At 44.7% G+C, this 14,168-nt stretch overlaps 1 long non-coding RNA gene across 1 annotated transcript; it reads left to right on the top strand.

The window, feature by feature from the left end:
• Nucleotides 1-10,876: 10,876 nt before the first annotated feature.
• LOC135050672 (uncharacterized) lies at nt 10,877-13,080 on the top strand. Its single transcript, XR_010241732.1, has 3 exons — nt 10,877-10,949; nt 11,023-11,234; nt 12,136-13,080. It is a non-coding gene; the product is annotated as an uncharacterized LOC135050672 (long non-coding RNA).
• Nucleotides 13,081-14,168: the final 1,088 nt, after the last annotated feature.

The following is a 14,168-nucleotide window of genomic DNA, read 5'->3' as shown; positions in this document are numbered from 1 at the left end:
TATTACTGAAAATATGTAACGATTGAGTCGCACGCTACGATCACATAAACTCTACCGTAAATACGCATACCGTGCGCCTGCGGGTGCCCGCGACTGTGAGTATGCGCACACACGGGAGAGCGTACGCATGCGCAGCACGGACCTGTGTGAGGTGCAAATATGGTAGTGTGCATAGAGATATTTTTCTGACTTTGACAATATATATATATATATATATATATAATAGGATTTTAATACCTACCGGTAAATCCTTTTCTCTTAGTCCGTAGAGGATGCTGGGGTCACATTCAGAACCATGGGGTATTGACGGGATCTGCAGGCGACATGGGCACTTTAAGACTTTCAAAGGGTGTGAACTGGCTCCTCCCTCTATGTCCCTCCTCCAGACTCCAGTTATAGGAACTGTGCACAGGGAGACGGACATTTCGAGGAAAGGATTTATTGCTAAACCACGGTGAGCATCTTACCAGCTCACACCTCAAGTATGCCGCAGAACGTGGCATTCAACAGAAGACAAGCCAACGGCATGAACGATTGCAGCAACACGCTGACAAGAACCGGAACACCACATGTGTGTAACCACAAGTAATAACTGCAGATACAGTACGCACTGGGACGGGCGCCCAGCATCCTCTATGGACTAAGAGAAAAGGATTTACCGGTAGGTATTAAAATCCTATTTTCTCATACGTCCTAGAGGATGCTGGGGTCACATTCAGAACCATGGGGTTATACCAAAGCTCTAGAACGGATGGGAGAGTGCGAATGACTCTGCAGTACCGAATGACCAACTTGAGGTCATCATTGGCCAAGGTATCAAACTTGTAAAACTTAGCCAAAGTGTTCGAACCCGACCAAGTAGCTGCTCGGCACCGCTGTAATGCCGAGACCCCCCGGGCAGCCGCCCAGGACGAGCCCACCTTTCTAGTAGAATGGGCCTTCACCGATTTCGGTAACGGCAATCCAGTCGTGGAATGAGCCTGCTGAATCGTATTACAGATCCAACGTGCAATGGTCTGCTTGGAAGCAGGACATGCAATCTTGATGGGAGTATACAGGACAAACAAAGACTCTGTTTTCCTAATCTGAGCCGTTCCGGCGACAGAAATTTTCAAAGCTCTGACCACATCCAGAGATTTCGATTCAAATAAGGCGTCAGTAGCCACTGGCACCACAATAGGTAGGTTCATGTGGAAAAATGAAACCACTTTCGGCAGAAATCGTGGACGAGTTCTCAACTCTGTTCTAACTTCATGGAAGAACAAATAAGGCTCTTGTGAGACAAGACCGCTAACTCAGACACCCGCTTCATGGATGCCAAGGCCAACAGGATGACCCCTCTCCAAACAAGGAATTGAATTGCACCTTTCGTAAAGGTTCAAACCAATGTGATGGAAGGAACTGCCACACCACATTAAGATCCCATGGTGCCACTGGGGGCACAAATGGAGGTTGGATGTGCAATGCACCCTTCACGAAAGTCTGAACTTCTGGAAGGGAGGCCAATTGTTTTTGAAAGAAAACCGATAATGCTGAAACTGTACCTTAACTGAGCCCAATTTTAGGCCCGCATCCACACCTGCTCGTAGAAAATTGAGAAAATGTCCTAGCTGAAATTCCTCCATAGGAGCCTTCTTGGATTCACACCAAGAAACATATTTTCTCCAAATACGGTGGTAATGTTTAGACGTTACTCCTTTCCTGGCCTGAATAAGTGTGGAAATGACTTCTTTCGGAATACCCTTTCGGGCTAGGATCTGGCGTTCAACCGCCATGCCGTCAAACGTAGCCGCAGTAAGTTTTGATACCCGCACGGCCGTTGCTGTAACAGGTCCTCGTGGAGAGGAAGAGGCCAGGGATCTCCTACGAGTGATTCCTGAAGATCTGGATACCAAGCCCTCCTTGGCCAGTCTGGGACAATAAGAATCACTTGAATCTTTGTTCTTCTTATGATCCTTAGAACTTTTGGAATGAGAGGAAATAGAGGGAATACATACACCGACTGAAACACCCACGGTGTCACCAGTGCATCCACTGCTATTGCTTGAGGGTCCCTCGACCTGGAACAATATCTCTGAAGCTTCTTGTCTAGACGAGATGCCATCATGTCTATTTGAGGAAACTCCCCAATGACTCATCACTTCCGTGAAGACCTCTTGATGGAGGCCCGACTCTCCTGGATGGAGATTGTGTCCACTGAGGAAGTCTGCTTCCCAGTTGTCCATTCCTGGAATGAAGATCGCTGACAGAGCGCTTGTATGTTTTTTCGCCCAGCGGGGAACCATTGTGGCTTCTGCCACTGCCGCTCTGCGTTTCGTTCCGTCCTGGCGGTTTATGTTCGCTACTGCTGTTACATCGTCCGACTGGATCAATACGGGCAGATCGCAAAGAAGATGTTCCGCTTGCAGAAGGCCGTTGTAAATGGCCCCTAACTCCAGAACGTTTATGTGGAGACAAGTTTCTTGACTTGACCATCTTCCTTGGAAGATTGACCTCCGTGCAACTGCACCTCAGCCTCGGAGGCTCGCATCCGTGGTTACCAGGATCCAGTCCTGGATCTCGAACCTGCGCCCCTCTAGGAGGTGAGAGCTGTGTAGCCACCACAAGAGTGAGATTCTGTTCTCAGAAGACAGGATAATCCTTCGGTGCATGTGTAGATGGGATCCGGACCACTTGTCCAACAGGTCCCCCTGGAACACTTCTGTAAATCTGCCAAACTGAATGGCCCCGTAGGCCGCAACCATCTTTCCCAGCAACCGAATGCATTGATAAATTTATACTTTTGCCGGTTTCAGAACATGTTTTACCAGGTTCTGAAGTTCCAGAACCTTTTTCACTGGAAGTAAAAACTCTGTAGTTCTGTGTACAGTATGCTTCCCAAAAAAAACGACAGCCGCATTGTTGGAATCAACTCTGCTTTTGGTAAGTTTAGGAGCCTACCACGTTGTTGAAAAACTGTCAGGGAGAGTGCAATTTTTTGCACCAACTGGTCCCTGGATCTCGCCTTTATCAGGAGATCGTCCAAGTACGGGATAATACGTGACTCCATGCTTTTGAAGGGAAACCATAATTTCCGCCATTATGTCGGTGAAAAAACCTCGGAGCCGTGATAGACCAAACGGCAACGTCTGAAACTGGTAATGACAATTCTGAATTGCAAACCTCAGTGACGCCGAGGAAAATGGATATCTGCAAGTAGGCATCCTTTATGTCTACCGAAACAAGGAAACCTCTTTCCACCAGACTGAAAATCACTGTCTTGAGATATTCCATCTTGAATTCAAGTCTCTTTCAGTAGAAATTGAGAGATTTCCGTTTAGGATTGGCCTCTGTCCGGTCTCGGGATCACGAAAAAGGCTTGATTAACGGCTTCACCCTGGTGTGACGGGGGAACCCGGACAATGACATGATTCAGACACAATGGCCAATATTTACTAATATTCATGTTTGTGTTGGATTGTGTAGTGTTTAAACTCGTCTTGTATCGGGTGCATTTTCATGCAACTTTTTGAAACTATATACGCCAAGTTACGAAGCAGTCGACTTTATGCTTTTCGTGTTTTCCGATGTCAATGCCAGTCGAGGGTTTTTCGGCACATTTGCGGCTGTCATTGTTGTTTGCGTACGTGTTTTTGTTTTTTTTGGTGTTTTTTTTCTAAGTTAAACGCGGCAGGGTTATTTTTTTCCTGTGGTCGCATTTTCACTTTTAGTTTCGTTTTTCCTCCCCGTTCGTGATTGGTTGTGTTTCAGATGGTAGGAGTGTCTGTGTGCAACCATATAAATACGCCCCAAACCGTCCGCACCTCGTGGGTTTAGTTAGTGGTGAGGAGGGAGGTTGTGCTGTGGAGGTTGGTGAGTAGTTGGTTTGGTGAGGAGTTTTTTGGGCGATTTCTGAGTGTAGTATTGTGTTTGAAAGTAGTCTTGTCGGGGGGAGTGGCTTGCAGCCTGACTGAGCAGGAGTGTCCCTAGAGAGCTCCTGGAAAAGCCTCCTATTTTTTACCCTATTGTACCCGAGCTACCTGCACTTGAATTACCCCAGGAGCCCTCTTATATTGCCCTTGAGTCAGGGCAATCGAAGTGGAGGAGCTGCAGAGCCGGGGAACAGGTTTTTCCTGTTCCTGCAGGTTGCAGCCTTCCCTCCCTATAGAAGCCGGGACCTAAATTTTCAGTGCCCACTCCGGCCGGGAGACGCGGACCCGCGGGAGACGCGGATTACGGTGCTCTTAACTGCCCGCGCTCTCCCTCCCCCCCGTAAACCCTTACCGACAGCCGGGGGCGGTGGTTGCGGGCCTCTGGAGCCGGGAACAAGGCACTCAGCGGAGCCGCGGGGAGACTGGATGCGCCCGGCGCCGGCGGCCATCCTGGAGGGGGCACAGTGAGCCGCACGGACGAAGTGCGCGCCTGAGCGGCCCGTACGAGCCGGGACTCTCCCGTCACAGTAGCTGCCGGGGGGAGCTGGTGAAGTATATCGGCCCAGGGGACTCCCGGGCTAGCTTGCTCTTCCTCTCATCGCCGCAGCTGTGCTGGAGCTCAATTACGGTGGCCATCTTGGAGATGGTAGACGAGCCTTCTTTTACCACTGATGCTACATAGCCCCTGCTCTCTCTCCCTGGAACCACAGTACAGCCTCCAGCTTATACCGCTGTACCTCTGCCAGCCGCTGTGAGGGATGAGGATCTGTGGGGCCGGGCTGTACCCGCAGGCTCCCGACGTCGCATACTACCTGCCGACGGATCGGTCGGCAGACAAACTCCGGTGCCACATTGCAATACACAGCTCCTGGAGACGTTCACATACAGATGACCGGGTAAGATTGTGGGACTGCCTATCCTAGTCTCTCCCTCTGACGCTGCTGGGTCCTTACTCTCCCCGCTTCTGGGGTCACGCTGCTATCCATTGCTACACGTGCCGCTTATCAATCGTCGGCTGCCCTACGAAGATAAGGATGGGGTCATTGGCCCTTATCTCCCCCACTGTGCTGTCTGAGATGCTGGCCTAGCAACACAACTTGTCCCACCTGGACCGTGATGGTTTTCTTTATACCTTCCCCTTTTATACTTAAACATACCTCCGACAAACAACGTCTGTGTCTCTTTTTACATTTGTGATACCCTGCCTACCCTCTTCACTTCCCCATGATGGTGCAGAGAAACAAGAAAAACGCGCAGGCCCCCACAAATTTATTTGGACAAAAATCTAAGGGTCCCCAGACTCCTGCATTTATCACGGATTCTCCTTCCTCTCCCTGCTCATCGGAGGCGGTTATTGACCCACAGATCCAAGCTGTTATGACCAGTTTACTTGAAGGGGTGTAGTCCGCTTTTAAGCAAGAACTTTCCACAGCTATCGCCGAGTTCAAATCTGATCTCACGACCCTTGGTAATCGTACAGACGCTCTTGAATCGAAGACAGACGACCTTTGCCGCTCTCAGCAACGTCTTGATTCGGAGCTCTCCAGACTTCACGACGAGCTGGAGGACCTCAAAGAACGTCAAGAAGATCAAGAGAATCGCTTCCGTCACAACAATCTACGCATCCGTAACGTGTCGGAATCAGTCCTTAGCTCTGCACTACCAGCCTTCCTGAAAGACTTCTTTCAACACGTCGTACCTGGCCTTTCAGATGCTGATTGCCTTTGTGATAGGGCCCATAGAGCGCTCCGAGCAAAACCGACCCCGACACAACCACCTAGGGATGTTATAGTTCGGCTACACTATTTTCGCTCAAAGGAACGTATTCTGATGTCACTACGAGACTCTCCGGTGATCAACTTTTGGGATATGCAACTGCAAGTTTTTCAAGATCTGGCCCCCTCTACCATTCAAAAGAGACGGGACTTGCAGCCTGTTACTCGTATACTGCGCCAACAACAAATACGATATAGATGGGGATTTCCTTTCATGTTACAAGTTACAGCGAACAATTCTACTCACTCTGTCAAAACCCTAAATCAGGGACAGGATCTGCTGGCCAAACTTGGTCTCCTCCCTGCACCACCATCTGATGGGGGGACTGCCTCTTCCTCTGGGCCACAACTCTCCCAGATCCCCATGCCTGAATGGACGAGGGTGACTCGTCACCGCAATGACACCGGTGACCCCCCTTGATTTTGGCGAACTCTTATCTGAATGCATTTGAATAGCTCTCAACTCTTTTGAAATGTGTCTCCTGATAAGAGGAGCCTCTTACTATCACCTTCCATCTTTTCAGGCGTTTACCATGAGCTTTGATATTACACACCAAGGTTTAAAGTTTTATATGTGTTACGCCTAGCCTGATAATACTACACTGGGCTTATCCCGTTTGCCTTGTCTCCCCTTGCTTCCCTTATCCCCCCCCCCTTTTTGGTTAAGACAAAGTACGTTTTTGTTTGTTCATTGTGTTTCATGTTATGGGTTACATTATTGCTCTAGCCGACTTAACTGTTGCGGTCCAGAGGGACTCGGTTCTTCTGCGTTGGTTTACTGTTCCCACTACCCCCGTGCTCCCTTTATTTGTTATTTCGAAGTATGCTGTCTTATATTTGTGTAGCAGTCCTTGTTTGGGACCCTATAATTCAGGGTTTTCTCCCGTATGGGTTTTCTATCTCTTCTTTTCTTCTATGTTTCTAATTCTTGTTCTTTGTTGTTCTTCTTCTTTCCTTTTCTTTCTTCCCCGGGATGGGTTTCCACTGCTCCTCTTTTGTTCTTTGGTGTCACATTGCGCTTAAACTGTATTCTATAAATGTCAACGGGCTTAATTCTCCCAAGAAACGTACAGTGATGTTATCCGCCTGTCGGAGAGAGAAGGCTGATATAGTTTTTCCTCCAAGAGACCCATTTCACCGGTGCACACTCTCAACTTCACGGTAAGCAATTTACCCAGACCTTTTTTGCCTCTGCTGCTTGTAAAAAAAAGGGGGGTAGCTATTCTGATCCATCGCAATATCCCATTTGTCCACACTACAACCATAGCTGACCCTGACGGCCGGTACCTGATAGTGATTGGTACGATCCGCACTGACATTCTAACACTAGTGTCTGTATACGCCCCTAATCAGGACCAATCCCGTTTTTTTCGTACGCTTTTTTTGCATCTCAATAGAGTAGCACAAGGCCACATTATTCTAGGTTGGGACTTCAACACTGTGCTTGACCCCTTCTTAGATAAATCCACTCCTCCTAAAACTAAGAAGTAAGCGTCTCCATCTGATGCGGCCCTTACATTGACATCCTCCCTCACACACCTTGATTTACAAGACACTTGGCGGCTTAAACACTCCAGCGCTAGAGACTACACCCACTTCTCCGCACCTCATCAGCACTACTCTCGAATAGATATGATACATGTCTCTCGCTCAATCTCGACGCTGATATCTGATTCAGGCATCACTCCCTGTTCCTGGACGGACCATGCAGGAGTGTATATCCTGATCAATCTTTATAGAACTCCTAATAAGTCCCGTAAATGGCGTCTTGATGATACTCTCCTTTCAGACACTAAACTGAACCAAAATTTTTTTTTTGAGGAAAACGCTTCCCCAGAAGTCTCTCCTAGCCTAGTTTGGGAAGCACACAAAGCCACTATTCGCGGCCAATTTATGTCTAAGGCCTCAGCCATACGTAAGAAAGCAGCACAGGAAGTTTCCTCATTGGAATCTCAAATGACTGCGCTTCTAGCCAAGCACAAAATTGCCCCGTGCGACTCCCTACTCTCCCAGATAAATAACCTCCGAGGTCAGTTGAACACCCTTTTATCGAGGAGAGCGGCAGCTACTGTATACTACAGAAGCTCCGTCAAAAATTTTATGATAAAGCGGATAAAATTGATAGCCTTTTAGCTAATAAGTTACAAAGTAAGCGAGCTATGGGATTGATAGATAAACTACATTCTTCTACGTTAGACGCTCTCACTTATGATCCTAAACTAATGGTGGAGGAATTTCGAAACTATTATAGCTCCTTATATAATCTCCCCACCCCCCCTCTTCCCTCTGATGGTCCGGGGGGAGCATGTTCGTATTTGTTGGGTGCCCCCTTGCCAGATTTGACGGAGCAACAGATTTCTCTTCTTAATGCGGATATATCGCTGGAAGAGACGGTTGCCGCTATCAAATCTATGCGATCGTCAGCTGCCCCTGGTCCAGATGGCTTTACCGCTCAGTATTATAAAACATTCCATACGGAATTGGCTCCATATCTCACCTCGCTCTTTAATAGTGTTTTAGAGGGAGCATCATTTGCGCCAGCGACTGTACAAGCTGACATTATTGTGATTCCAAAGCCAGGAAGGAATTCAACACATTGTTCCAACTATCGCCCGATTTCTTTGCTAAACGTAGATCTTAAGATATATGCTAAAATTTTAGCCAACCGCTTGGCTCCCCTACTTACACAACTGATACACCCGGACCAAGTGGGGTTCATTTCTGGCCGCCAGGCCTCCGATAATACCAGGAGAGCCATAGATTTGATCCACTCTATCCACAAACAGAAACTACCCTCGTTGTTGCTGGGATTAGATGCTGAGAAGGCTTTTGACAGAATTTCCTGGCCCTTTGCTTTCTCAGTGCTCCGGAGGATGGGTTTTTCTGGCAAATTCCTTGAAGGTGTCTCGGCGCTTTACAGATCCCCTACGGCTACGGTTTCTGTTAATCGCCTCACCTCTCCCGCATTCAACATCACTAACGGCACCAGACAGGGATGCCCGCTTTCCCCATTGCTATTTGCCCTGGTTATGGAACTGCTGGCAGCACGGATCCGGGCTAATGTAGATATAGCTGGAGTGCGGGTGGGCCTTACTGAACATAAAATTGCGTTATACGCAGACGATGTTCTAATATCTCTGGGATCCCCATCTCAGTCGTTACAGCCACTCCTTTCAGGGTATAAACTTAATACGAGTAAGACTGAAGTATTGAACTTTTATCAGTGGCGTAAGTTCGTCCCAGTTGCCCGGAGGCAAGATAAATATTGGTGCCCCCCTATTTCCTATATCAAGATAAATATGTGTCTGTGTGCGTGTGTCCATGTGTGTGTGTAAAAAAATGTATATACTATATTTATACATTTAATTGTCTTATTTTAAAACACACATTTCTTAGCAGTCATACCCAGGATTAGAACCCATGACCTGTTACACTAACAGCAGACACTTTACTGATGGAGTTATTTGCTCTTGTAGCGGAAGCATGAGAATTCTAACTATATGAAGTTACGTGTAATTGTCAGAGAAGTATCTTCACATAGTTAAAATTCTCATATTTCCTATACAGGAGGAAACCGCTTCATCAGTAAGGTGTCTGCTTCCAGTGTAATAGGTCGTGGTTTCTAATCCAGGGTGTGACACTTGTAAAATGTGTATATTCAGTATAATAGAGAGGGTGTGATTTGTAAGGTGCAAGGACAAGTGAGGAAGTCGGCCACTGAAAAGACAGTGGCAGCTATCAATTAACTTAATTCATTGGTGTCACAGAATGGGAGGAGAGGTGCCCCCTTCAGGGCAGGAGCCCGGCGGCAGATGACTCCGTTGCCTCCTAGAGTTCTGCCTCTGACTTTTATATCCCCGGTCAGATTAAGCTCTCTTTGGAAAACTCCTTTCCATTTCAATGGCACAAGCGATAGATTAAATACCTAGGTATTTTTCTGACGCATAGCCATCATCAACTTTACCAAGCTAATTTCCCTAGGCTTCTAGATCAAATTAAATCAGACTTGTCTTCTTGGTCTAGCCAACACAAAAGAAGACGGTGTTGTGTGTGAAAGTTGTTGCTGCTGTCAATAGTGAGGGGGTGGTCAAGCGGACGGAGGACACGTGCCGCAAACGGTACTTTGACTTAAAGCGACGTGTCAAGTCCAAAATGGCCAAGGAGGCGAAGTCGGCTCGAAAAGCCGGTGGTGGCCAGCCCTATATTGCAAGATATCTGGAGTATGAGGAGCTCATGCGGAGTGTAATACCTCCTGAAGTAGTCTCTGCAACCCATGTCCGGGATTCAGATAGGCCCAGGAAGAATGGTGAGCATGTGTATTTGCATTAACATTCTATGTTTTTTTTTAACTTTAATTCTAATGTGTGTCATGTGACGTTGCATATTACTCCCATCTTCAAGTGTGTGTCAGCAAATATCTTGTTTTTGGTAATGTTTTATACAAAAGCCAATGTAACATCTTACTTTATTGTATGTCATGTTTTTTTCCCCACTATATTTTCCATGTGTTGTTTGGACTTGGTGTGTCATAGAATTGTCCTGCAATAATGTATTCCTTTTGCACATTTTGAAAGTTTACATTTTGACTAGGTTTGAGATTTATGTTATCCATGTGCAATGTTGTTAAAACTGTGGTTGTCATGTTAGAGGCTGGAGTAGTGGAAAGTGGTTTTAAAACCACTTACATGTGTAATGTCCTTATTACGGAATGTTTTATTTTTTGACAAAAAAACACTATTTGTTTGTTCAGTTTGAGGCTGTATTTGTACCCAGACACAACACTGTTTTTTTTTTTGTTTTTTTTTTTGGTGTTGTATTTTTGGTTGCCTCATATAGTGGTAATGTGTGTTTGGAGTGCCTCATCACAGAGCAATTTCTATATTGCATATGTAATATTTGACCTTTCATTACCAAATGAAGATGTGTGTGCTTTTGGTTGTTATTGACTGTATTTTGACTTGTGTCCTATGTCTGTGTCCTGTACATGTTTTCCTGTGTTGCACTTTCCATAGTGCATATGGCTATTGGACAATCTTTATTGTTTTATGTAGTGTTTTTTTGGTTTACGGTCCTTACATTTTTTAAAAATGCAAAACACGCTCTTTTTATTTAATTAATGTTTATAAGCATAATGGGTGGATGTATCCACAATAGTATGATTACATGATTTCTTATTTTGGTTTTACAGTGTTGGAAAAAAGCAGTACTGGTTGTCCGACAGTAACTCCCATTACATTTGATGATGTTGACGCGGCGGAAGCAGGTAAAGTGTCCATTGTAGTATAGGGTATGTTTGTAAAGGAATGGCCATAACAACATTTCACTTTCAATATTAGGTCCATCAAAAGAATTCTGGAGCAGCAGAAGTTGGACTTCAGTAACACAACAGGCAAAAAAAAATGGGGCAGCAAAGAAAGCAAGGTCTGATGTTTAGGGCCAACCACAGCAGGCTACCCGCCACGAAGATTATCGACAGTATGTTCGGGCCCCACACTCCAAATTTTGGACACACCTCCAAGACGTGAACCACACTCCCCTCAGCTTGATTGTGAGTATCAAACTGTAAAAAAAATAAAAAAAATATATTAATCAAACTTTTACTTAAACGCATTAAGTCCAAACACATCAAAATATGATATACTTACTGAAGTCAGTAAAAGATGAAATGGAATCCGAGCAAAATGGCCTTGTCCACATCCTGTAAATATATGTATGTCCACTTCAGCCATACAGTAGCACATTGTGTGTAAGATGCTGCAACAGAAACTCATGTTTATTTTGTGAAAATAGTACGGTAATTTTAAAATTTAACACGTGTGTGTTTGAACTAACATGGCCAAATACATATTACTATGTTTGTTTAAATACAAATATAAGGTAACACATTATGGATTTCAAAGTGTTTTTATGGTGGAGTATGTGTGATCTACAAGAAAACTAATGTGTTTGCTTTCACAATGAAGTAACCAGACCCATTTGCAACAAACAGGCATATGTATGTATTTAAGTTATGAGTGATGATGTTGCTATGCAGGATATCTGGAAACAACAGTCAATGACGTGTTCCATGGGGGTAATTCCAAGTTGATCGCAGCAGGATTTTTTTTAGCAATTGGGCAAAACCATGTGCACTGCAGGGGAGGCAGATATAACATGTGCAGAGAGAGTTAGATTTGGATGGGTTATTTTGTTTCTGTGCAGGGTAAATACTGTATGCTTTATTTTTACACTGCAAATTAGATTGCAGATTGAACACACCCCACCCAAATCTAACTCTTTCTGCACATGTTATATCTGCCCCCCCCCTGCAGTGCACATGGTTTTTCCCAATTGCTAAAAAAAATCCTGCTGCGATCAACTTGGAATTACCCCCCATGTGTAGTGATTTGTTAGAATTGATCAAACATATGGCTAGCTAATGTGTTTTTTAAAAAAATGTATGCTTCTAGTCCTGGTAACAGCATCCCTCTGCAACAACAGCAAACAAGCAGCAGTTCTGGTACGACTACTCCAAATATCACGCCAATGTCATCACCACCAAGACGCTCCACCAGAGCACGCCAACATGACAGTGGTAAAGGCAAAGGACAGGACAAGCAGCCAACCAAAATCAATTAACATTGAAAACTCAAATTTTTTATTTCAGAGAAGTAAATAAAAATACTTCGTAAGTGTATGTTTGTTAAAAAAGATATAACACTTAGCTCCTTGACAATTTGAACAACATCCTTAATTAGAAGTGGTACAAACAGCAACAGGAAATTCGTATGCACATTTATTCTGTACCATTTTTGCAATTTTTGGAGGAGGGAAATGTTTGTGATGCACATAGATGTTAGCAGGAAGTAACCAGACCACTTGATTTTTTTCTAATCATTACTCTTTCTAGATTCCAATCAATCTCAGATCCTGCACACACAATAATTGGCAGCCAGCAAGAATGTCTTTAGCAGGAAGTAACCAGACCACTTGATTTTTTTCTAATCATTACTCTTTCTAGATTCCAATCAATCTCAGATCCTGCACACACAATAATTGGCAGCCAGGCATAATCATCCATGACCAATGCAAGTTACAATGTGAATTAAAACTGGTTTACATTTCTTCTGTAGACGACTTTACAAGAAAAACACCATAGAGTTGTGTAAAAGTGTCCTAATATGTTTGTGTACATTTATATTTTCATTACCAAAATGAATGACATTATTGTTGTGGCATGTTTGTGTGTGTAAAAAATGAGTAATCATATTTAAAAACCTGAGGCACAACCCACAAAATAAAAAAGATTTTAACTTTTAACACTAATATGTGTAATAATGGATATATGTTGAAAAATGTGTATTGACTTTTAAAAGTCCAAATTTACTCCAGCAAACATAAGGCAATAAATTATTTTGGATGAGACAAGTTTGTGTCCCTTTTATAGGCATGATAAGTCAGGTGTGAATGATTTGTAAGTGTCAGCACATGTAAACACGGCTGAAAAAAGCAGGTCTATTTTTTTGCAGATTTTTTTTAACGATTCGCATAAAAATACGACCGCATTTGACCACTCAGAGACTAACACCCAAATACGAATGAATAGTGAATTCCCGTATTGTATGAAATAACAGCCGTGTTTGACCGATGGTCTATTCATTCGTATTTCTGAACTTTGCTAATCAAACCATTACGAATAGTCCAAACACTGCCGAGATTGGTGCTTAGTGAATTCCCAGGATTGGGACTTAGAAAAAAAAACACAAATCGGACAAACTCGAATTCTTAGTAAATTTTGGCCAATGTTTTTATTGCGTCGCATACTACCTACCTGTTCTTCGGAGAACTGGTAAGGCCGATTAAAAAAATCGTTGAGGGGAAAACGTCTCGAAAACTGCCAGTTTTCCGAATGAATCCAGAACTGACTGAAGAGTTTTTTGTTTTTGTTTTTTTAGATGCGCCCCCACCGGTGCGGCCTCCCGCAAGAGAGCCCCAGCGTCATGCGGTGGATTCGGCAGATGCAGAGGATGATTTCGGCACCTGTGATCTGGAAGAGGCTGCGGACCTCTTCCCCTTCCGAAACCTGCAAAGAAAAGGGGATCTAACTTCTTGTGCATCTATTGGGTCAAAATGACGGCATCCGATAATGATGCATCTTCATTTGTTGTGAGTGACCATAAGGCAAGAAGGTTGACTTACCTGTGGTCGTTGCTGAGATCAAATCAACTAGGCCACCACCAAACAAGACTTCACCTTCATAGGGAAGAGGCTCCATTTCTTCTTGGAGTCAGCATCAGCATTCCATTGGTGAATGCACAATGACCGCCTAGCCGAGACCGCTATGGAATTGGCCTGTGAACCCAAGAGTCCTATTTCCCCTGCAGTCTCCCTTAAGCATGCTGCAGCGTCCTTGATATGACCCAACGTAAGGAGTATCTCATCTCCCTCTAGGGTATCTACATCGGATGACAAGGTATCCTATCATTTTTTAATACTACTACTC

This window comes from Pseudophryne corroboree, chromosome 2 (genome assembly GCF_028390025.1).
Source record: "Pseudophryne corroboree isolate aPseCor3 chromosome 2, aPseCor3.hap2, whole genome shotgun sequence".
Classification (NCBI taxonomy): Eukaryota; Metazoa; Chordata; class Amphibia; order Anura; family Myobatrachidae; genus Pseudophryne; species Pseudophryne corroboree.
Note: the sequence above shows the minus strand (reverse complement) of the source record. Positions and strands in the feature narration are given on the sequence as shown.